The sequence below is a fragment of the Rhinopithecus roxellana genome, chromosome 8, assembly GCF_007565055.1.
Source record: "Rhinopithecus roxellana isolate Shanxi Qingling chromosome 8, ASM756505v1, whole genome shotgun sequence".
In the NCBI taxonomy this organism is placed as follows: Eukaryota; Metazoa; Chordata; class Mammalia; order Primates; family Cercopithecidae; genus Rhinopithecus; species Rhinopithecus roxellana.
Window position 1 is genome coordinate 68332993 of NC_044556.1, and position 25613 is coordinate 68358605.

General features: G+C 43.4%; 1 protein-coding gene and 1 pseudogene across 1 annotated transcript in view; one reads left to right on the plus strand and one right to left on the minus strand.

The window, feature by feature from the left end:
• Positions 1 to 769: 769 nt before the first annotated feature.
• PTPN14 (protein tyrosine phosphatase non-receptor type 14) overlaps positions 770 to 25613 on the plus strand; it is a 206802-nt gene continuing 181958 nt past the window's right edge. Inside the window, exon 1 of the mRNA XM_010372954.2 lies at positions 770 to 1292. The gene's annotated coding sequence lies outside the window, so the exon portion shown is untranslated. The remainder of the gene's footprint in view (positions 1293 to 25613) is intronic.
• On the minus strand, positions 20644 to 21922 carry LOC104669840 (annotated as a pseudogene).

Genomic DNA, 25613 nt, shown 5'->3' on the forward strand with positions numbered 1-25613 from the left:
TGTGGCATGGAACAAACCGGGAAAACGACATTTTCCAACTCTCAGCACACAGGCTGCTTTTTATCATTCCTAGGGGCCAGGAGGGGGCAGGGAGAGAAGGCTAAGACACCGGGTCCAGTACCCAGAGGTTCTAGGGAGAGATCTTTGAGATTGCCTACTCGGTGAGGCCACCTTACTTTCTCCTGGTCTGTTTTCCCCTGTGGGGTGGCTGCATGAGGCGTCCTGCTTGGAGGGTTCCCCAATATAAGGTGGACTGTCCTTGATCTAGGTCGGGGTGGGCAAGATCCTGCCGCCACCCCGTCTCTGCGGTCCTCGGAAGTCTAGGTGGGATCTTCCTTTCCTTGCCTCTTCTTCCCAACGGCGGGAGCGGCACAGGGTAGGGGTGGCTGCGGTCGCCTTGCTCTCTCCACTTCAACGTCTCTTACTCCAGGGAGTTTCATCCGGTCCTCCGTCCTCGGCCCCCACCTTTTAAAACATTTTCCAAAACTACCCCATTAAAAGTGCGCGACTTCTCCGGGCCTGCAGAAGGAGCTCCTGCAGCCCGGCATTCCTCGGATTCCAGCGCTGTGACGTCCCCAAGGACGGCGCGCCTCCAGCTCGGGAGCTCTGGAGCTGGGGCTCCACGTTTCAGCGCGCGCCCGCGGCGCCCCCGGCGCGCGCCCTCCCGGGCCGCATTCCTCTCCGCCCCCGGCCACGCGCCCCGCGCTCCCTCCGCCTCCAGGCCCCCAGCGCTGCCGAGCCCGGCTCTCGGGTGGGGGAGCCGTGGCCGCTGGCGCTTGCTCCGTCCCCTCCCACTCGCACGGCCCCTTCCTCCCTCCTCTGCCGGCCGCTCGCATTTCCTGCCGCTCTGGCTCTCCCGGCCCCTCAAAGTTCTTCCCAACTTTTTCTCCGCGGAGTGAGCGCAGCGGACGCAGACTCGGGGGCAGGTTGCTGTGCTCCTGCGGGCTCGGCCGCCTGCTCTGCTGGCTCAGGTCCTTGGGGAGCCCTAGACAGACACAAGTGGCCACTGGCGCTCCTTCCCCTCCCAGCTGAGCCATCCTCCCCGGCCTCCTGGAACGGGACAGCCCGTGCTTAGGTTTTTCTCCTTTTCTCCCCCGGTGCGTCTCTGCTCCGACTCTCGCGCCGGGATCGCGGCGGAAACCTCCCTCCCCTTTCGCCTCCTGCGGCTCCTTCCCTTCGCCCCTCCTCCGCCAGCCACTGGAATCAATTCCGTGGGGACTCGGGGCTTCGCCGCCGCGAAGGACAGCCTTTCCGCGCGGGACTCCGGGGCGCCACGGGGGCCATGTAAGCAGGTAAGCCCCTTCCAAGCCGGGGAGTCGGGCCCGAGGTTGGAGGCCGCCTCGGCGCTCCGGGCGCCCTGCAGATGACTTGGGCAGACGCTGGCAACGCCAACTTGCGATTGGCGGCCCGGGACGCCTGGCAGGGCAGCGGGGGCGCTGGGTGGCCGGGCCGCAGGGGTATTATCTCGCGGTGGGAGCTGCCCGTGGTGAGGCGCAAAGCTTGTCCCGGAGCGAGCTGGAAGGTTAGCGCCGTCTGGGGAGTTTGTGGTTAAACCCACGCCCTTGTCTTCTCTCTCCCTTCCCTTCTGCGTTTTGGGAATGAGAGAGGGCCTCGGAGGGGCACCTGGAGATACCTAAACCTTGGGGGCTAGAGGATGAAAGACGAACGACGTCGCGGTCGCTGCAGCGGTAGAGGGACGCAGCTGCCCGACGCCCCCAGCCACCCCCCACCACCACCGGGAAGGGATCTTGAGGGGAGCGGAGTTTTCCTGCCCTCTCACTAGGCCTCAGTGGTGCCACCAAACTCCTGGGCGTCGAGGCTCCTACTTGGGTGGTCGGGCTGGCTCATAGAAAAAAGCTGTGGTCACACAATTTCAGATCAGGTCTCCACCTCAAACTTTTCAAGTTCTAGGTATTAACAGCCTCTCCTTCCCCATGTGACCCCCAGAGCTCAGGTTTGAATACTTGTAAATGGGGTTTACACCTTTTCGTTTGGAGAGAGCAGTGAGGTAACGCTGCCCCTACCTCCCTTTTCCTCTCACTTCCTTCAGTTCCTGTCCTCCAACCCCCTCATCCCCACCTACAATTTCAGAGATTGTAGGGTTTCCGCTTAAGTCTAGGGACTGGCTGTCGCAGGTTCTTTGTGAAGGTGAGGAATCTCTAGATTGCAGGCGCCGGCAGTTACAGAGTTTCCACCAATGTGTTAACTTCTTGAAATGGATTAGTTTACTCATTCATCCAACAAACCCAGCTTCTACTCTGCTACGAACAGGGGATAGAAAGATGCTAAACGAGATCACAGGGCAGGAGTCTGCAGCCTAGTGGAGGAAATCTGAAGGCCGGTGAAGAATGATAATGCATGGAGGATGGGTTCTGTGAGAGTCTGAGGCGAGCTTGGTCCTGGTGAGGCGTGCACTGCGCTTAGAGAATGGAGGTTGTGCTCATCTGAAGGGTGTATTCCAGGCAGAGGAAACAGCTGGTGCAGCGTGAACACAAGAGGGAACCGATAGTTTCCCTAGCCATCTGGGGGCCCAAGGGGCATTTATGGCCATGTTGGTGCAGTGTTGCTGGGATAGCATTCTCTCCACCCCCAATATCAGAAATTAATCTAGGAGTGCGTTAGCCACTTATGGGAACCACAAGTAGCTTCCAGTGGAGCCAAGGCCTCCCTCTTTGGATACACTTCCATGCCTGCTGCTGTTTTACCACAAGCAGTGTTGTATGATCATCTAAATTTTAATTGGCCCATGCTCGGTTTTATTAACATGGTATTGATTCTTCTTTTTTGTCCCCCACATTCAAACAATGATTCCTTTTTAAAAAGGCTGCTTGACAGCCATAGGTGTGGTAATACAAGGCATTACGGACCTTGTATTATAAAGTTACCTAATTGTTTGGTGATGGGGTTAAAGCTTGTGCCATAGAAATGACAGCCTTAATGAGCAGGAGCTGAATGGCATGATGCCGTTTTTGCCCAGTCTGAATGGGTGGCCATGTGGTGCAAAATTAGTTCATCTGTATGTCATGAAGTTTGTTATACTTTTCTCTACTTGGAAGTCATTACTGTTGCTTTAGCACAGTTGTAAGGACTGTCGTTCTTCCCTCTGAAACTTTATGAAAATAGAAAACACTATCTTCTTGCAGATTTTTGTAGCCTAATGGCCCAGGATTCAGCAAATCCTGCCTAGAAAAGTTTCTTACAATGCAGTAGCATTCTGTACGTGGTTTGCCTTTCAAGGGTGCCTCTTCACTGGACTGAAGTGGTGCTGTAGTATTGTTCATAGTGGCTGAGTCCTGGCCGAGGTGGCAGACATCCAGCTTTTGGTGACCTCAGGCCAGTACATGAGAGTAGGAAGAACACACTGACTTCCTACAACTTTGGGTGTTTATCCAAGCCCCTCTACCAGCATCTTTTCTTATCTCAAGAACAGCCCCTTCACAGAAGGTTTCCTGAAGGTGTGGGGACCTGCATGAGAGAAATGGCTGAAGAGAAGCCCTTTCCCGCTAATCCCAGGCATTTGCCCAGTTTCCATCATTGGCTTAAACATGTAATTATTATGAACACTTGAGTTATTCAGGTTTGTGCATACTGTGTCACGCTGGTAGCTGTATTAGAAAGGACAGTTAGACTTTTAATAGGGAAGCACCATAAGGAATTCAGAGAAAAATCAGAATTTTTAGAATAATTCTTACTTGCCCTGGACGTGTGGGCTAAGTGTCAAGAACTATGAGGACTTTTTATTTTCCAGTGCCTGCCTTCCTTATTAGAGGTTTAAATTTGCTCCAGGGAAGCAAACATCAACCCTTTGATTGCACATTATGGCCCTCCTGGGTTCCATATTCTTGTCATTTTTGAGCAAGGAGTTCATCAAATTCTTGCATTTGAGCTTCATTACTTAGTCACCAAATGCTGTGTTTTTAAAAAATTCATTTTAAGCCTCAGAACAGTGCTGTGAGCTTTGTTAGAGATAATGCATGAGAAAGAGATAAGATGAAATACTTAATTAGCCAATTAAGGAATGAGGGAAAACAAAGCTTTGGTAGGGAGGAGGTTCAAGTTAATGTCTAAAATGTGTTTTTGGATCTCCCTTTACGGATTTAATTTGATTTAATTAATACGTCCTCTGTATGCATCTCACCGACGGCTTATTGAGTGGTCCAAGGGGTATGTGTGGTAAGTTCATAGCTTTTCCTGGCTGTCGGTGTGCTAGAGCAGGTGGTCCAGATTTGGGAGTTGGAAATATAACTAGGTTGGAATTCTAGCTCTGCTATTTTTTAGCTGTGTGATGTTGGGTGAACTTCATAGCCCTTCTGAGCCTCAGTTTCTTTATCTGCAAAATGGATCTGATAACATTTAGCCTGTCAGGATGTGTATGGAGAATTCAGTGTCATGCTGTGTAACAGCACCTCACACAGAATAGGTCAAGGATGGCTATTTATATGTTCAAGGACTTGTATGTGGCCATGAATGTTCTCTTTGTGTGTTATTTTTTCAGCAGCCTGAATTCACATGTGTGTAAACATACACATAAAGCTTTATCTCTGACTTTTTTTTTTCAGTCTATTGGCTCAAAACAAATATGTTGGCTGGCAGCTGCCATGTGGCCCCTCCTACAAGAGGAAATTGAGAGGTGGGGGACCAGGCAGTAGAGAAGTTTGAGGAGGGAAAGCCACTGAGAGATTAGAAGGGCAGAGAAAAAGATCTTTTTCCCTGTATAATTCTTACTGTAATCAGGGGCCAGTATTTTATATAAGGATCCTTGTATTTCTAATGTTGAAATCTAGTTAAAGAATGTTAGGGTAACTCTCTTGCCTTTAACAAGAGTACAAAAGCTAGCTGATACATCTTTGCAGCCTTGATTTCCCTTTTTGAAGGCCACATATAAAGAGTAAACTGCAATACTTCTTGTGTAATGCCAGCCACTGGTTATTTGAACTTTTTTTTTTTGAGACGGAGTCTCGCGCTGTTGCCCAAACTGGAGTGCAGTGGCCGGATCTCAGCTCACTGCAAGCTCCGCCTTTCAGGTTCACGCCATTCTCCTGCCTCAGCCTCCCGAGTAGCTGGGACTATAGGCGCCCACCACCTCGCCCGGCTAGTTTTTTGTATTTTTTTTTTAGTAGAGACGGGGTTTCACCGGATTAGCCAGGATGGTCTCGATCTCCTGAACTTGTGATCCGCCCGTCTCGGCCTCCCAAAGTGCTAGGATTACAGGCTTGAGCCACCGCGCCCGGCCGGCGGTTATTTGAACTTTAATGTTGTCTTTCATCTGAGAAACCTAGAGTATTTGACAAACATTAAATTATTGATCTTCATATCAACCTCAAAGCGTGAGGGAATGTTAGAAGAAAGGAACAATGTTAGAACAATGTTAGAAGAAAGCATGTGTTCTTGAAACAGAATGGCAAAGAATTGGTTAAGTCTTTTCTGCAGGATTGCGTGCAGGCCTGGAGATCATATGAAGGTATCCTACCCCTTTGGGGAATCAGGGGGAGAGAGCCCAGGAAAATGCAGGCCTGACCTGGATTTTTGCAATAGGAAGGGAGAGGAAATGTATCTTGCCCAGACCAGCAGTGCCTTTGCCATATATTGCATGCATGCTGGTTATGAAAATAAATAATCTTATAATTATTTATAATTCTGAATTAAAGGATATGATGCAATGCTTGTGGATGAAGGACACAGAGTAGCTGTGTAAAAGGTAATAGTGAGTAAGTGCCTTTTTGTGTGATAAGGGTAGTTCTGGCTCTAAGTTGGGTTATAAATGGCATATTAACATTGTTTTACTTTCCTTTCCTTTTTCCTGTTGGTTCTGTATTTCTTGACTTTTCTTCCCCTGTCAAGCTTTTGTTTGATTTTCTTCAGAGTCCTTGCAATTGGAAAAAACATTTCATAGCCATTCTTAGATCAGCCTTACATGTAAAATTTGATATGTGGTTGATTTAGCTTAGTTTCCTTAGGGGCTAAATTAGGCTTAGGTCAAGAGTTTCATCCTAAGCCTGGTCAATTAGTTTGACCCAGAGGACTACTGCATATCCAGAGAGCTGTAACCCTAGCTGGCCATCCCGTAAATGCTTTATGTTGGTCAATAGGGAGGAGTCTAGTGAGAAAATGAGAAAGGATTCCTTTGGTGATGTGGCATTGTCTCTAAGTAGTAAAATACCCTCTTCACATTTAGATTGTTTGAGATTTTAGTGCTGAACTGTATTCCTAAGTTAGGAAGCCTTACCATGTGGGCCACTGACTTGATCTGCTTCGCGTTACACGTTTTGCGCTCACAGGGAAAGATTACTTACAGTTGAAAATTAGCCTCAATTCCTAATGCATATTTTTGTATGAAATGTGTACTTTACTTCTACTTAATTTCTTTGTGTCTTTGGAAATTCATCTCTGGAGGTTAATTTGTTCACACTGCATTCCTCAAGTAATTGGAGCATTAGCCAAGGCAGTAGATTGTCAACCTCCAGTGAGTATCACCTGCAGGGCTCGTTAAACAAACGGTTGCCGTTCTTCCCCAGGCCTACCTCGGTTTCTGGATTCAGCACATTTAAGGTAGGCCTGAGAATTTCCATTTCCAAAGAGCTCCCGGGTGGTGCTGATGCTCTTGGTCCTGACCAACTGCATTTTGAGAAGCACTGAGCTGAGAAGTCTTGTTTGGTTCTCCCACCCCTGTTCCTCAGGCTTAGTATGGGTGTCACTTTTTCACTGCACCAGTTTGAATGATTCCATTCCTGGTTGCTTTAGAGCTGCAGAGAGACTCGGTTAATGGCCTCGTATCCCTAGCCAGGTTCATGTAAAGCACTAATTAGATGTTTCCATGTTACTGGATCTCCTTGGCTATCATCTGCAGTCCAGACCTCTCTGCTTGCTACCAAACAGTTGGGTTTATCTGTTGCTTATATTCATTTGAGTGTCTGCTCTACATGCCAAATCCTACCTGTCTCAACTTGAACTCTCCAGTTTCTTGTCACAAAATGTGCTGCTTCCAAATTACCTATCTCAGTGACATTGCTGTCTATTGAGTTAGCTGCTCAAGCCAGGCATTTGGAGTTTTCTTCAACCTGTCATTCTTAGCACCCTCAATCCATTTTCTCAAACCCCAGTAACAAATCCCATCAGTCATTAGGTCCTTCGAGTTTGAGTCTGTAAAAGTATTTTCCATTTGCTCTTTTCCCTCCATCCTTACTGCCTCTTGAGATTGTTCCAAGAGCATTGCTGTGATTTGAATGTCCCCTCCAAAACTCATGGTAAAATTTGATTGCCATTGTCAACAGTGTTAAAAGGTGGGAACTTTAAGAGGTGATTAGGGGGAGCCTTCATGAAGGGATTAATGTCAGATTTGTTATCTCAAGAGTAGATTTTGATAAAGGGAGTCTGGACCCTGGTGCCTTTCTCCATCTTCCGTGCTTGCCTGTGCCTTCCACCTTTGCACCATAGGATGACCCTGGCCAAATACTAGCACCATGCTTTTGGACTTTTCCAGCCTCCGGAACTGTGAGCCAAATAAACTGCTCTTTATGAATTACCTAATCTGTGATATTCTGTTATAGCAGCAGAAAATTATTTTTATTCTTTCAGTGCTGCAAAAAGGGTTTTTGAAATCACAAATTTTTGAAGATTTTACTCTTTTGAGTACTATTTAAAGTCTTTCACTCGTTATTCCACTTATGATATGGATTCCTGACTATCTTCCCATCCCCATCTGCTGCTCTTTTTCTCTCTCTCCGCTAGCGCTCCTAACACTTAGTGGTGTTTAATTCTCCTCTCCTTTGTTACATTCATACCCAGAGTGGCCTTACCCCTTCCTGCCTGCTTAACCTCTTTGTGGTCAACTAAAGCTCCACCTTCACTCTGCTTCTCTCCACTGAAGCTTTCCTTTCCTTTCCTTTCCTTTCCTTTCCTTTCCTTTCCTTTCCTTTCCTTTCCTTTCCTTTCCCTTCCCTTCCCTTCCCTTCCCTTCCCTTCCCTTCCCTTCCCTTCCCTTCCCTTCCCTTCCCCTTCCCCTTCCCCTTCCCCTTCCCTTCCCCTTCCCTTCCACTTCCCTTCCCTTCCCTTCCCTTCCCTTCCCTTCCCTTCCCCTTCCCCCTTCCCCTTCCCCTTCCCCTTCCCCTTCCCCTTCCCCTTCCCCTTCCCCTTCCCCTTCCCCTTCCCCTTCCCCTCCCCTTCCCCTCCCTTCCCTTCCCCTTCCCTTCCCTTTCTTTTTCCTTCTTTTCTCTCTCTCACCTCCCCTTCCCTCCTCTCTTCTCTCTCTCTTTCTCTCTCTCTCTCTCTCTTTTTCCCATTCCTTTCTTTGTCTTTCTATTTTTTTTTTAGATGGAGTCTTGCTCTGTCTCACAGGCTGGAGTGCAGTGGTGTGATCTCGGCTCACTGCAACCTCCACCTCCTGGGTTCAAGCGATTCTCCTACTTCAGCCTCCTGACTAGCTGGGATGATAGGTGTGCAGTCACCATGCCTGGCTAATTTTTGTATTTTTAGTAGAGATGGGGTTTCACCATGTTGGCCAGGCTGGTCTCGAACTCCTGACCTCAGGTGATCTGCCCAGCTTGACCCAAAGTGTTGGGATTACAGGCATGAGCCACTGAGCCCGGCCTTTCTTTTCTTTCTCTCTCTTTTTCTTCTTTCTTTGACAGGATTTTGCCTTGTCGCCAAGGCTGGAGTGCAGTGGGGTGATCATGGCTCATTGTACCTCGAACTCCTGGATTTAATTGATCCTCCCACCTCAGCCTCTCAAGTAGCTGGGACCACAGGTGTCAGCCACTATGCCTGGCTAATTTTAAAAAAATTTTTGTACAAATGTAGTTTCCCTATGTTCAAGCCCAGGCTGGTCCTGAACTCCTGGGCTCAAGCGATCCTCCTACTTCAGCTTCCCAAAGTATTGGGATTCCAGGAGTGGGCCCCTGTGCCCAGCCCATTCCTTACTTTATAGTCCCATAGCACTTTGAAATTACCAACATTAGTAAGTTTACCATATTATACCTGTTTACCATCCTATCTCCTCTACTAAGTTAAAAGCCTCTCTGGTAGGGATCTTACTCAGTTCATCTTATGTGGAGATTGGGTAGCCATAGCTATGATGATGATGATGTTGCCATTTTGCAGATAATGAATTAGAGTTGATTATTTTTAAAAAGTGTGGCCAGGTATAGTGGCTCACGCCTGTAATCCCAACATTTTGGGAGGCTGAGGCAGGCGGATCACGAGATCAAGATATCAAGACCATCCTGGCCAACGTGGTAATAAAACCCCGGTCTCTGCTAAAAATTAGCTGGGCATGGTGGTGTGCGCCAGTAGTCCCAGCTACTTGGGAGGCTGAGGCAGGAGAATCACTTGAACCTGGGAGGTGGAGGTTGCAGTGAGCCAAGATGGCACCACTGCATTCCAGCCTGGGAGACAGAATGAGACTCCATCTCAAAAAAAAAAAGTGTTATAGAATCAGTGAATGAATGCATTTCTGAAATGCTGACCTGAGGGATAAGAGCCCAGCCTAGTTTGCAATTCATTATTTATTCTTTGATAAATAATTACTATGCTCTGGGAAAATTACATCTTGTTAATGACTATATGTGATTTTAAAAAATTAAACAGTTATCAGTATGTATTATACATATCTTATTATCTTTGTTAATTTGAGGAGACAAATTCCGTTTTTAAGCTATTTTCTGAAGTTACTCATACTATGGTTCTTAATATTGTTTTGCTATACTTGAGTACTTAAAAAACATGGTAATTTTTCCTCTCATTTTCAAGTCCAGGAAATTTTGTAGATCATGGGAGAATAAATATCACAGAAGGGTTAGGAAGCAGGAACATTTCAGGGTTAAGACCTAAATCTTTCAGGTTTGGATTTACTGCTTAGAATATACTTAGTTTCTGGCCAGGCTGGGTGGCTCAAGCCTGTAATCCCAGCACTTTGGGAGGCCAAGGTGGGCGGATCATGAGGTCAGGAGATCGAGACCATCTTGGCTAACATGGTGAAACCCCATCTCTACTAAAAATGCAAAAAATGATCCAGGCGTGGTGGCAGGCGCCTGTAGTCCCAGCTACTCGGGAGGCTGAGGCAGGAGAATGGCGTGAACCTGGGAGGCGGAGCTTGCAGTGAATGAGATTGTGCCACCACACTCCAGCCTAGGCGACAGAGCGAGACTCCATCTCAAAAAAAAAAAAAGAAAAAAAAGAAGATAGAATATACTTAATTTCCTTCCTATGCATTATTTTCTTTTGTATGATATATAAAAGAGAAAAAGGCCGCATCCCCCATTATTCAAACTCAAAGTTACTAGTTTTTACAGTAAGAGAAAGATGGCGAGACCCCATGACACCATGTCAAGGCAGATTTGCCAGCTCACTCATATCCAAGACAGCCTGTTCTACTTATAGAACTATAATAAGCAGCGGTGATATCATTGATATCCCCCCCCCCCCAAATCACAAGCTTGACTCTCACCATTATTTTAGTTCCTAAGTTAAAGGGATTAAGGCAGATTTCATGGTCATGAAAGTGAATTTGTCATGAATTACGTATATACTTCAGCTTGATGTTGAAGGTTCTCCACAAATGATTCCCAGGTGGGCCTCTGATTTCTTCAGATTTATGTTCCGCTATTCCTCAGGGTTATGCCAAACTGCAGGTGTTTCCTGAACAGGCCCAGTCATTTTCCACCTAATATGGTGCTGTTTCCTTGCCTAAGAGTCCTAACACTCATCATTGCCTATCAAAACCATCCCTCCGAGCCCTCCTTCAATACCACTTTCTCTGGGCAGCCTTCCCTAATCGCTCTCTGGGTCAGGCCCCTTGCCGTTCTGGCCTTGGCATTGACCTCACTGTGCTCTGTGTCCTGGTTAACCTGCCTCATCCCCTCATTGGCCTGTCAGCTGCCTGGGAACTGCCACTGCTTCACTCCATCACGTCCCTCCGTGTAACTGTTCATGCATGTCCGCCTGCCCCTTGCTTAAGAATACCCTGTGAGGCTGAGGCTGCCCTTCCTGTGTCATGACAGACACCTGTTGTGGCACCACTTTGTGTAAGCTGTCTCCTCTCTTGTTGCGGGCACCAGTCTACCTTCTATGCTAGAATCTTTTCTAAGATACGTCTGATATTTTAACTCTCCTGCTTAAAATCTTTCTTGCCACCATATATTGTTTACACACACACACACACGTGCACACACACATTTTCTTTTTACCTTTACTATATATATAACATACATGCATACATATATGTGTGTGTACATATAACATACCTACATATGTGTGTGTGTGTATGTAGTAAAGGTACAAGGAAATACCAGAAGGATAGACACGAAATACAAGGTATGGTGGGCAGGGGTGGAGGTGAGGACGGGCATGTGATTCTGTTTTGTTTCCTAAGCTAAGTGATGGAAACGTGTGTTTATTACAGTCTCCCTTCTAAAATATTTCATTTTAAAAACTGCTTATGATTAAAGTACACACTCTAGCAGAACACTCAAGGCTCTGCATAGCTCTTTTTTAAAAATGTAAGCAGAAAGTCTCATTTATTTTTGTCTGAAGCACACACGAGCTCACTCAGCACAATACAATAAGCGAATCATACACATATTGAGAAAAAAATGTTCCCATGAATACATATGTACATATTCTTAAGAGCAGCAATCAGGAGTTTAACGACAATGTAAAGTGGTTTTCTCTAAATAATGCTTTCTGATGTGCTTTTGGGTAGGAAATGGACAGGTAAATCACCATCACGTAACAGATGAGCTAAGAATAACATCTGTTACCCAAGTCACTGGAACCCTGTGGACTGTGAAAGCCCTCTTGGAGTTTACATTTAATTCCGTCATTGGCCTAGTTGACTTCTACATTTCACTAAATTTGGACAAGATCAAGAAACTAACCCCTCAACTCTCAATCTCTCACACTCAGGGATGTGGGAGGGAAGGGCAGGTGAGATCAGATGTGAACACAGTCAGGGCTCTGGATAGCTCTTGATGGCACCTAAATTCCTAGCCTTGTCTGGCCTCTCACCTAAACATCTCTTGGGTCCCTGTGAACCTTCTCCAAACATTTCTCAGAGTTGAAACCTTGTTGCTTTGACTCATGCTCTTATTGTTACTTCCTGCCCCCACTCCAGTTCTTTTTTACATCTGATCACATAGTAATCTTTCTGATTCTTTAATGTTTATGTGATTTCTATGTCTTTTTTGGAGGTTTTATCTGATGTTCCCTTTTCATTATTAGGGATAATAATATCCCTAATAATAGTTACATTAGCATTGTCATCTTCTCTACCTTCCTATAGTACTGTACTGTTTGCTTATTTTCACACTTTTGGAGACATTTTGTAATTTATTTATCCTTGGGTTTATGGCATCTGATGCAGAGTACATGTTCAATAAATGTTTAGGGAATTGATGAGTAAGAGATATAAGAGAAATGTTTTTAACTGAAGTAATTTTTTAAGAGTGTGTCCAAAAAAACTTCAAAACAGATTGAAAGGAATATTTCTTGGGTTCAGTATCTGAAATTTTGTTTGTAAATCTAATGGATTTACACATGGATTTCCTAGCTCAAACCCATGATTTGTATTACATACTCTTCTTCTGCTTTTCCCATTTGCTTTATGGTGGTGGATTTGTTTTTAAATAAATAAATAGCTGTTCATGCTCCTCGTCCTCTCTTTTCCCCTATCGCCATGGAGTAGCTTCATGGTTTCTGTAATAGTATCTGTGGATGTGTGTGAGTCCCAGTTGGGAAGCAGCTGTAGGCTGCGAAGTGGTACCACTTGTACAGAGTGATTTCTGCCATCAGCGCTGCTTGTTCTGGGGTGGAGAAGTGACACCTCCATTTAGAGGAGAAGCTGCAGAGTTTATTTTTGTGGTAGACATGTCCCCTTGAAGAGCTGTAATAACCATAATAAAGGAGGATTATGCTGTATTAGGTTTATGAAGAGTGCACCAGTCTGTTACCAGGGTCAGTGGTGACAGCTCAAGCCAGCAATTAGGTTTCATTTAAGACTCCAGGAGGCAATTAGCATTCCCTTCTGCCCAGGAAATACTGTGATCTATTAGGCCTATTCTTTTGCATTATACATTTTGTAAAATGTGCTTTAGATGATGAAGGTGCACATTTTTTGACATATAAACAAGTCTTCAATTTATCATTTGAAAAATGGGGCTGACTTTTAGACTCCCTGTGTGTTTAAATCCGTGGGTTATAATGACTAATATCCTGGGTGGATTGTGCTTTTTCAATCAGTACATTTTTAAAAGATCATAGATATTCTTTTATTCAAAGGTAAGGAATTTCTTATGGAATATTATATAATTATGTGATTTATGAGGGGAAAAATGAAACTGATGTGAAACAAATTAAAACTCCAAAATAATGAAAGGACATCTACCAGTCTTAATTATATTCTTTAGAAAATTATTGTTTTACTTAAGAAGGGTCTAAAAATAAAGGCTGGAGAGGATGATTTGTGCAGTGCTTCTGCTGAGCAGCTGTTTGGTTGTTTTTAAAATGAGGCTTGTTTTCTGAGTGCCAGGTTAGGTATGAGTGTGTACTTTGTACCCCTTCATCCTTATGAAAGTGTTTAGGAATTTTAGCTTTGTCCATGAATATGCAGCAATATTTAGTAGTTATTCAAACTGGTTTCCTCCCTCCGCCCCTCTTCCCTCCTCCCTCTTCTTTATTCTCTTTTTCACTCCTACCTCCTCCCCCTTCTTCCCTTCCTTCCTTTGGAATAAATTTGCTCAAATAATAATAAATTATTCCTTTGGAATGAATTAGTTTGGAAGATTCTGATAGATTAATTACCATATATGTGTGTTCAACATTAATATATTTTTGGGTATGATAAAAGAGAGAAATGCACAGTGAGCAGCACATCAGGCCAGAAATGTAAAGACCACCTATTTCCATGGGGCAATTAGGCTATCTCCTTATTGTTTGGTTCTTGGTTTGCATTTTTTTCTCATTTGTAGATGATAAAACTATAATAGTGACTCAGCACAGTACTTTGAAATCTGTGTATGTTGACATATTAAAGGCTCTGAGAAGTTCTGCTGTAAATGAAAATGTTTCAAAGCTAAACTCATTTTAGTAAGAATCTTTAAAAAAAAAAATCTATATTATGGGACACCTGTAATATGGAAGGGCATTAACAGTAAATGGAATACCTACCAGAGAAATCTTGGTTTAGAAGGTACCTGGAATAGAGAAGACATGTTTGTGGTCTTTAAGAAACTCAGCATCTAATTTAGACCATGTAGTGACTTGGATCGTTAAAATGATTAAACATTTAAAGTCATCATTAGCAGACCAGAATTAACTTTAATTTTTTAAATAGCTAGACTTTTGTGTTTTGTAGCATGTAACAAGAGCAAATTCAAAGCAAAATATCAGGAATTATTCACAAAACCAATTTTCAAGAAAAGTTTAAAGAGCAGTAAGCATTTAGTTTAATTTTTTGTCTTTATGGTACATTGAAGAGTAATGTTCAGTTTAAATTTGAGGCACTGTGGCAATCTCATCCTTCAAAGAAAGATTCAGAGATATCCATTTGTCTGGCTTATGGAGGCTAGAAAATGTGATTAATAATAATATATACACTACGGAAAAATCTTGGTTCTGCAAATTCTGGCCTTCAGCCCTCCGTCTCCCCCACTTACTTAGAATACTGCCAAGAAGCAAGCAAGCAAGCAGGCTAGGGAGGTGTAAGCCACTGAGAGCTTTAGAAATGCCATTGCAATTATTTTATTAATAGCTGCCTCTGTTCAAATTGTTTTGTGTAATTGGGCACGTAACAGGCATTGTGAATATAAATAATATGAACAGCTTTTCCCCACCATGGCCTTTTTAGTTATGTCAAGCTAATTTGTTCAGTATTCTCTTCATCAGTTTTCCCCACTCCCATCTTTGGCCTTTTATACAGCAAAGCTTTATGTATAGAAACCCCCTCTCTGCTATAACCTTTAAACTTGTAACAACATTATGAAAGAGATGTTGTTTTTATCTATAGTTTATCCTTGAGAAATGTGAGAATTAAAGAAGTTATTTGCTCAGTTCTCATAGCTAATAAGTGGAATAAGTGGCACATGAACCCGTTCTCTCTGATTCCACAGCCCAAGTTCTTTTTTATTTATTTTTTATTTTTCATTATACTTTAAGTTGTAGGGTACATATGCACAATGTGCAGGTTTGTTACATATGTATATATGTGCCATGTTGGTGTGCTGCACCCGTTAACTCATCATTTACATTAGGTATATCTCCTAATGCTATCCCTCCCACCTCCCCATACACCATGACAGGCCCCGGTGTGTGATGTTCCCCACCCTGTGTCCAAGGGTTCTCATTGTTCAGTTCCCACATATGAGTGAGAACATGCGTTGTTTGGTTTTCTGTCCTTGCGATAGTTTGCTCAGAATGAAGGTTTCGAGCTTCATCCATGTCCCTCCAAAGGACATGAACTCATCCTTTTTTATGGCTTCATAGTATTCCATGGTGTGTATGTGCCACATTTTCTTAATCCAGTGTATTATTGATGAACATTTGGGTTGGTTCCACGTCTTTGCTATTGTGAATAGTGCCACAATAAACATACGTGTGCATGTGTCTTTATAGCAGCATGGTTTATAATCCTTTGAGTATGTGCCCAATAATGGGATGTCCATAGCCCAAGTTCTTAACCACCACGTCAGGCTCAGAAGTCTGTGTAGGTCAAGTACATGTGTTCCTTCCTCCTTCCATTCATTCTTTCCTTTTGTCTATCCATCAGCTTGTTTAATAAATGCAGTTTGATGTTTTTGAAAGTGGAGATGTTTTTCTGTGGTCATAATCTTGAAAAGAATCAGCAACTAATAACGTAGCCTTTAACCCCATGTGGCTGTTTAGCATTTGAAATGTGGCTAGTCGGAATTGGGATATTGCTGTCAGTGTCAAATACACACGGGACCTTGAAGACTTGGTATCAAAAAAAAATGTAAAATATCTTATTTTTTTTATTATATGTTGACATAATATTTTGTGTATATTGAGATAAAGCTGTTGTCAAAATTAATTTCACCTGTCTTGATTTGCTTTTCTATGTGACTACAGGGGAATCGACAATTACATATGTGGCTTGCATTTGTGGCTCACATTATATTTCCTTTGGACAGCACCATCATAGATGGTTATCAGACTACTCTTAGGTGCCCTAGTTCTTCAGTGATGCCTAAGGGGACTGGAGGAAAATGGTTAGAGACAGAAAGTAAAAGTAGTTATAGGCGATGGTGAGATGTAAGCCTGATGACACCTCGACGACCAGCAGAGAGAGACTAATATTAATTGGCATTTAGTTACTGCAGTACTTACCATGTGCAAGTGCTTTGTCCAGCACTTTAAGTGGATTATCTTTCTTGATCCTTACAACAACCCTGTGAAGTAAGCACTGTCGTTGGCCTATTATAGATAAGACGACTCGGGTTAGAAAGGCTAAGTAACTTGCACAAGATCCTACAGCTAGTAAATAAATATTAGTTAGGTATGTAACGTCATGGCATGCAAATACTAGTGAATGATGGAGCCTAGTGTCAAATCTGGGCATGAATCCAGAGCTTGTGCTTATATCTACCCTTCATCACCACTTCTCGAAGGCAGAAAGGAAAACATTACCTAGACCTGATCTACAGCAGCCCTTCTGCTCATTAGTATCTACTGGGGGTGCCCATTATTTTCTCCAGCAGTGAAAGGCATCATCTTTAAATTAGGGAATATAGTAAAAACCATTGATGTTCCAGGAATGAGCTCCAGTTATCAGGAAATGATAAAAAATCAAACTGAACGTGTTCCATTTACTAACTCACGGTTGTCCTAATTAGAAAGATATTTAACAGAAATTGTTTTTAGAAACTTGAAGCATACTTCAGATTCTTTTGTAACTGAGAGATGTGGGTATATTTCATAGCAAGTACAGATTTTGTAAATACAAATATTAGGCATTTTTTCTCTCAGTGTATCAGCGTGTCTAAAAATTGGTATAAACTTAGCCACAAACCTATGACCGGCTATTTAAATTTTTTTTCATGTTTTTTATAGGTTGGTGCAAAAGTAATCACAGTTTTTGCTGTTAAAAGTAATGGCAAAACCCACAATTACGTTGACATCAATCTAATAGTTAATGTTCATATATAGACATAACTTCATAGTCGTAATTTTATACACTCCTTCATAATATATACATAATTTCTGTATTCTTTTTATTTTTTTGAGACAAGATCTTGAGATCCTCCTACCTCAGCCTCCTGAGTAGCTAGGAATACAGGCATGTGCTACCATGCCCAGCTAATTTTTAATTTTTTTGTAGAGACAGAGTATCGCTAGGTTACGCAGGCTGGTCTTGAACTCTTGGGCTCAAGTGATCCTCCTATCTCAGCCTCCCAAAGTGCTGGGATTATAGGTGTGAGCCACCATGCTCAGTTAACTTGTGGTCTTAATAACTAATATTTGTAGCATCTTTTCAATTGATATACTATAAATCCTCTTAATATTTTTTAAAAAACCAATTAATTAATTTTTTAAAGACAAGGTCTTGCTCTGTTGCCTAGGCTGGAGTACAGTGGTGTGATTATAGCTCACTGCAACCTTGAATTCCTGGGCTCAAGCAATCCTTCCACCTCAGCCTCTTGAGTAGCTAAGACTATGGGTATATGCCAACATGCTCTGCCAAATTTTTTTATTTTTCGTAGTGACAGGTTTCATCATGTTTCCCAGGCTAGTCTCAAACTCCTGGCCCCAAGTGATCTCCCCCCACCCCCCCTTGGCCTTCCAAAATGCTGGGATTATAGGTGTGAGCCACCATACCTGGCCTTTTTTTGTTGTTGTTATTATTGGAAGTATACACATTTTACATTTCTTGCTGTCGCATAGAAGATGATAGTAAAGATGATTCACATTAATAATTTTTTTGCTGTTGAATTTATTTTAGGATAAATTATGAGTGAGATATAGTGAACATTTTTGTGATTCTTGAATCATACAGATGCAATGGAATTTCTAACATAGGTCATAAAGATAAATTTATTGGCAACACAGCTTTACCCTCAGATAGGTGAGGGTCTTTGAGATCTTGCTTTCATACAATGTTTGATGACAAGCAAGTGGATTATCCCAGCAAATACTTTTTTTTTTTTTTTGAGATGAAGTTTCACTCTGTTGCCCAGGCTGGAGTGCAATGGCATGATCTTGGCTCACTGCAACCTCCACTTCCCAGGTTCAAGCAATTCTCCTGCCTCAGCCTCCTGAGTAGCTGGGATTACAGGCATGAGCCACCAGGCCTGGCTAATTTTTTTGTATTTTTTAGTAGAGATGGGGTTTCACTATGTTGGCCAGGCTGGTCTCCAATATCTGACGTCAGGTGACCCACCCTCCTCAGCCTCCCAAAGTGCTGGGATTACAGGTGTGAGCCACCACACCCAGCCCAGCAAATACTTTCTTCTTCTTTTTTTTTTTTTTGAGATGGAGTCTCACTCTGTCGCCCAGGCTGGAGTGCAGTGGCCGGATCTCAGCTCACTGCAAGCTCCGCCTCCCGGGTTTACGCCATTCTCCTGGCTCAGCCTCCCGAGTAGCTGGGACTACAGGCACCCGCCACCTTGACCGGCTAGTTTTTTGTATTTTTTAGTAGAGACGGGGTTTCACCATGTTAGCCAGGTTGGTCTCGATCTCCTGACCTCGTGATCTGCCTGTCTCGGCCTCCCAGAGTGCTGGGATTACCGGCTTGAGCCACCGCGCCCGGCCGCAAATACTTTCTTCTAACTCTTGCTTTTGTCTGTTTTTTACAGTTGCCTTCTTTATAATCTGACAAAAGAATTGTTGAACCCTAAATCATACATGTGAAAGGTTGAATAGTAACCTTTGCACTAGATTTACTTTTGTGATAAGTGTTCAGTAATCTTTATGTCATTGAAGCAGACAAAGTGTGTTGGATAGAAATATTTCTGTTATGAGTATGTTATGTACAGAATTGCTGAAAAATGTGCTTATAAAGAGGTAGCATCTAAACAGGAATTAAAAGATGTGGCATTGTAGATGTAGGTGCAGATGAAGTATAAACACATACTTCATTGACAAAAATAATTATAAATTATTATATCATTTTCAATTAATTTCTGGTACTCATTGGCTTGCTTTATATCGATATCTTTTGTGTCTACCTATTATTTTTTATTCTACTTTTTCGTGAGCGTATTTCAAATATATGTTTGCTATATCCGCTACTATATAACTTGTCATGTTTTGATGACAAGTTGTTGTCATCAAACTAACTGTTGTATTGTGAGCTTTTGCTATGGTAACAGAAAAGGTTCCAACATCTTGCTGGCTTATAACAACAAACATTTATTTTTTGACTGTGTTATGTGAGTGCTATTGGTAGGCTTGGAGGCTTGACTGGGCTCAGTTCAGCTCCATGGTGTCCTCTCACTCAGGGATATAGCCTGAAGGACAGCCCCTATCTCAGACATGCTGTTCCCATGGCTGAGAGTGGTAGTGTACATGAGAAGCATGTAACTGCATTGAAAGCTGTTGTGCGAGGGAATGGTGAATAGGTTGTCTCTTCACATCCCATTGGCCAAAGTATATCACATGACCAAGCCTAGAATCACTGGGTTGAGGACTTCCACTCATCCCATGTGATTCCCAGACAAGTCACAGGGAACTGGATGGGATATGTTATAGGAAGGGAGCAAAGATTCGGGATCAGTAATTCCATCTTTTATTATATCACGATTGGTTATTTAACCATTCTCCTGTGGCTTGATACTCGGATTTTCCCCAATTTTAACTATTACAAAAAGCATCACTATAAACATTGATGAACAAATTACATTTATTTTACTTGGAGAGTATTTCATTAGGTTTTAGTTTCCAAGGTAGGTTCTGTGGGTTAGAGGCATGAATTGCTTGTAGATCTTGTTACCTATGGCCAGATTGCTCCCTGGAAAGACTATCAGCTTATAGCACCATCATCAATCTTTAAGTTTACAACTTTCCTCACATCCTGCTAGTGCTGGTTTTGAAATTTTCATTTTGTTAATTTCATAATTGCTCACCATTTAATTTTTGTAATTACGAATGATGGTATTTAAAAAATATTTAGAACTAATTATATTATTGATCTATTATATTGAATAAAACAAGAGCCACTTATAATTTTCTTACCTTGTTTTGAAAGTCATTAAAAAATACAAAAAAAAACCCTCATTTTCATCCTCCTTGTTTTCTTGGCCCCATATTTTTCTCAATATAGTATTTTTTTTTTTTCTTTTGAGACGGAGTCTCACTCTGTCGCCCAGGCTAGAGTGCAGTGGTGCGGTCTTGGCTCACTGCAAGCTCCGCCTCCTGGGTTCACGCCATTCTCCCACCTCAGCCTCCGAGCAGCTGGGACTACAGGCGCCCACCACCAAGCCTGGCTAATTTTTTGTTTTTGTGTTTTTAGTAGAGACGGGTTTCACCGTGTTAGCCAGGATGGTCTCAATCTCCTGACCTCGTGATCTGCCCTCCTCGGCCTCCCAAAGTCCTGGGATTACAAGCGTGAGCCACCTCACCCGACCTTTTTTTTTTTTTTCTTAAACCACTGAGCTTTTTATTGGCCTCCTGCTCCCCAAAGGGTACCCTGCTTCTGCTGGCTTAATGTCTCAGAACTTTGGTGGTGTTGGTCTCAGACACCACTTTGCCACTCACTTTGTGGCGGGTGGTGGTCTTTTGAATGGTTTGCATGGAGTTGCTGCTGTCCATCACCAAGATTGAAGATTGAAGTCCTCACCGTCTTCCAGCAGGCAGCGGTAGGTGGTGATCCTAGCCTCCGGCTGACCTTGATGTTCAGCAGGACCTCACACTCCTGGGCCTGGTGCCACCCCTCTTCCTGGGTCTGTGCCAGCTCTGATGCCAGGTGCAGCAGGATCCCGTTGAGCTGCTCCATCTGCAGGGTGTAGTGGACCTCCACCTTCCTCAGGCTGTTCTTCAAGGTGGTCTTCAGATTTTTTATGGAGTCCAGGTCGGATCTCCAAGGACTGGACTGTATGTCTCAGCTCCGTAAGCATCATCTCAGCAGCTCCAACCTTGGCGGCCTGCATTATGACCACTGTGGTGCTCTCCTCAATCCTCTGAGACCAGCACTTGTCTAGCTCCTCTCAGTTCTTCTGAGCCAGCTCGTCATGTTGGGCCCAGAAGTCTGCCATGATCTTGGCGAGGTCCTGAGATTTGGGGGCATCTACCTCCATGGTCAACCCAGAGCTGGCAGTCTGGGCTTGTAGGCCTTTTAGTTCGTCTTTGTGGTTCTTCATGAAGAGCAGGTCCTCCTTGAGAGCCTTGATCTCTGTCTCTAGCTGTGGCCAAGTGACATTGGTGTCATCAGTGACCTTGTGGAGCCCAAAATGTCGCTCTCCACAGACTGGCGCATGGCTAACTCTGTCTCATACTTGACTCTAAAGTCATCAGCAGCAAGACAGGCATTGTCAATCTGCAGAACAATGCAGGCATTGTCCACAGTATTTGCTAAGATCTGAGTCCTCAGGTCCTCGATGGTCTTGAAGTAATGGCCTCCAGTCTCTGACCTGGGGTTCCTTCTTCTCCAGGTGCTCCCAGATTTTGCTTTCCAGCCTCCAGTTCTCAATTTTCAGGCTCCTCAGCCTGTCCAGGTAGAAGGCCAGGAGGTCTTTCAGGCTTTGCATGGTCTCCCTCTCGTTCTGGATGCCTCCTATTCCTGCCAGATGCCCAGCCATCCCTGTGGCCAGGCCCCTGGACCCCAAACCATCCCAGAAGCTAGTGGAGCAGGACACAGAGATCCGAAAACCAGAGCTCTGGGCACCTGCATAGATTCTGGCCACACTGTTGACCAGCTGGGCTGCTGGATGGAGCCCAGGGACTGGTAATTGGTGGAGAAGGTGGAGCAAGTGGTGAAACTCATGCTGTCCGGGGAGGAGAGTGAGAGGAAGGACCCAGGCTTTGCTGACAACCTCAGTATGCTACTACTTCAATACATATTTATTCTGACATTAAAATAAGACAGTGAAAAAGTAAAAACAAAACATACTTGATATAAGGTTTTATAACTTTTATCTCAAATCAAATCATAGTAATTATCACTACAGAACTGAGCGAGTGGTCAAACCTGCTCAGATGGCTGAGTTTTGTTTCATATTTGAAAGTCTTACGAGGGAATTTATTTATTGCCCTATTGCTTAATATTGGATGACTTTAATTCCATGGTTTTCGGAATTGCCTATTGACATATGGTTTACATACAAAATACCACCTGAAACATAAGAACTTGTCTTTCCTAAAGCTTCCCCCCACAAACTGTAAATGAAAACCTTTTATTACTGACTGTATCCTCTCATTTGGTTTACCTTACGAGTGTCATGTTGCCTGCTGTTACACTTGTCTGTGGCTTCTGCTTAGAAATAATGGTGTCTAGACAGACCCATAAATATCCTGGGTTATATTTCCTCATTTAAGGCTCTGAGACTTCACAGCAGGGGCAAGAAGACTTGCAGGGCAGACACGAGAAATCTTTAGGCCACTCAATTCAGAGTCCTTTGGCAGAATAGGCAGAGAATGTGCGTGTGTATGTGTGTGTGTGTGTGTGTGTGTGTGTGTGAGGCTGGGATGTAGAGATGGGTTTTGGAAATGATAGTTGGGTCTTGAAACTACTATTGAAGTGCAAATGCCTCCTCCCTCATTTGGCGGAGAAATGTCAAAAATCCTCAGAATGGAAGAAGCCATTCTCTTTATTTTGGGACACAGCCTGGTAAAACTTGTAAGAAATTATTACAACTCTGTGGGAAGCAAGTGCAAGTGTGGGAGAAGCAAGTTGATGTGTGAAGCAGACATCAGTGTGTGAACCAGAGTTTATTTGAACAGTAGTAGTCGCTGGCGGCAGAATGTTAAAAATGTGAGTATTAAGAGTATTAATGATGTGACTATTAAGACTCGGATTAGTGTTGAAGAAATATGAACTTGAATAGATTTACTATGAAAGTCTTTGGATTTTTTTTTCCTGGAATGGATTTTATTTCTATTTCAGTTTATTTTATATGAGTCTCCCTGGAATTCATTCCAAATTTCTTTTGAAAGGTAAGGACTCATTGATTTATGAAGTTTTGATTTTTTCAGAGGTAAATATTTGGGGAAAAGTTGGTACTGATGTTCAGAGTAAATGGGAATGAGGGTGTTTTATATTAATATAGAAGTTAAGTAATTACAGAATAAAAGCTTTTAAATATTAGTGCAGTAAAATAGGATGCTTGTTTGTATTGAGTTGTTAGATATCTTGGCCGAATTTATAAAAAGAGTGTTACTACTGAATTCTTAAAGGTTGTCATGCCCATTGTAAATATTTTCATAAACTGCTAATAGTTTTGACAACAAAAGGAGTGCTTATCTTTGGAATATATTCTCCTTCTCTGAATTATTTATTTTGGGAGAGTTGAGGCTAAGGGTGTAAAATGTATTATAAGGCCAGGCACCATGGTGCATGCCTGTGATCCCAGCACTTTGGGAGGTCAATGTGGGTGGATTGCTTGAGCCCAGGAATTCGAGACTGGCCTGGGCAACATGGCGAAACCACGTCTCTACAAAAAATACAAAAAGTAGCCAGGCATGGTGGTGCACCCCTGTAGTCCCAGCTACTCTAGAGATTGAGGTGGGAGGATCGCTTGAGCCTTGGAGGCAGAGGTTGCTGTAAGCTGAGATCCTACCACTGACGCACACCAGCCTGGGTGACTGAAGGAGACCCTGTCTCAAAAAATAAAAATAAAATAAAAAAAAAAACAAAGAAGAAAGAAGTATTATAGATTTATAGAGCTTTTTGGTTAGGGGTAGGTCACTTATGGGACCCTGCACTGTGTTGCCCCTAAAGAGTTAGTGTTACCCCTAAAGAGTTAGTGTTACCGTGTTCACTCCCTAGTACTTTCTCCTTTCTCTTGCATTTTCCTTCCATTCCTTTTTTCTTCCCTCCTAGCCTGAATGTTGGCCTACCAGTGAAATCTGCTTATGGCCTAACCTGATGGGTAATTAACAGACAGTATGTTGTAGTTGTTGACCTAAGAAGGCCTGTGACTGTCAGTCTGTTTTAACATGCCTGCATCTATGAGGTATGTACAGTCAGCTCTCTTTTTCTTAAGTAGAGATTTATCCATCACCAACAGTGAATGTTCAATGCAAGGAATAGCTTTTTAAAACATATGGCAAATTTGTGGTTCTTTAGAATCCATTGTCATATAGTGGTTAGTACTTTTTATTGAGACAGAGTCTAGCTCTTTCGCCCAGGCTGGAGTACAGTGGTGCCACTTCGGCTCACTGCAACCTCCACCTCCCAGGTTCAAGCGATTCTCATGCTTCAGCCTCCCAAGTAGTCGAGACTAAAGGCATGTGCCACCATGCCCGGCTAACTTTTGTATTCTTAGCAGAGATGGGGTTTTGCCATGTTGGCCAGGCTGGTCTCAAACTCCTGGCGTCAAATGATCTGCCTGCCTCAGTCTCCCAAAGTGCTGGGATTATAGGCATGAGCCACCGTCCCCAGCACGTGTTTGTTGATAGTCCACAAGTTGTTAGAAGTTGTTTATAAGAAGGATGGTAGTCAAAACTCTGTTAATTTCTCCCATGTCTCTGTAGAAGGAAAACCTGTGCAGCACACTCTATTTTGCTAGTGTACTCAGTTGTCAAATAGATACCCAACTTGCTGTGTGACCAATCATCTTTTCTCCTTCACTCCGCTGCTTTGAAGACCTTGGTCTCTGAAACACACACTTTTGGTCAGGTATCTGTGACATAGTGATTAGGACCCATCTTCTTGACTATTTTTGGCAGAGAGACAGGGTCTCACTTTGTCATGCCCAGGCTAGAGTATAGTGGTGTGACCATGGTTCACTGCAGCCTAGAACTCCTGGGCTTAAGTGATCCTTCCACCTCAGCTTCCTGTGTAGCTGGGGCTACAGGCATGCACTACCACACACAGCTAAATTTTTTAATTTTTAATTTTTTTTTTGTCAGAGATGAGGATCTTGCTATATTCCCTGGGCTGGTCTCAAACTCCTGGCTTCAATTAATTTTCCCACCTTGGCCTCCCAAAGTCTTAGAACTACTGGTGTGAGCCACCATGCCCGGCCTCATCTTTTTGACTTACATAGGCTGTGGCTAGTATCATCAAGCTGAAGCCCATTTTTTAAAACAACTGTACCTCAATTTTTATTATTATTATTTTTAGATGGAGTCTCACTCTGTCATCCAGGCTGGAGTGCAGTGGCGTGATCTTGGCTCACTGCAACCTCCACCTCCCAGATTTAAGTGATTCTTATGCCTCAGTCTCCTGAGTAGCTGGGATTATAGGCATACACCACCACACCTGGCTAAGTTTTGTATTTTTAGTAGAGGCGGGGTTTCACCATATTGGCCAAGCTGGTCTTGAACTCCTGACCTCCAGTGATCCGCCCACCTCAGCCTCCCAAAGCGCTGGCATTAGAGGCATGAGCCACTGTGCCCGACCCCCATACCTCTTAAAATATCTCAAGAATATTAAAACCAGTTACCCTACCACTCAAGTATATCCACAGCATTTTTATATATTAGTTCTAAACTTTCTATTATATAACTGTAAT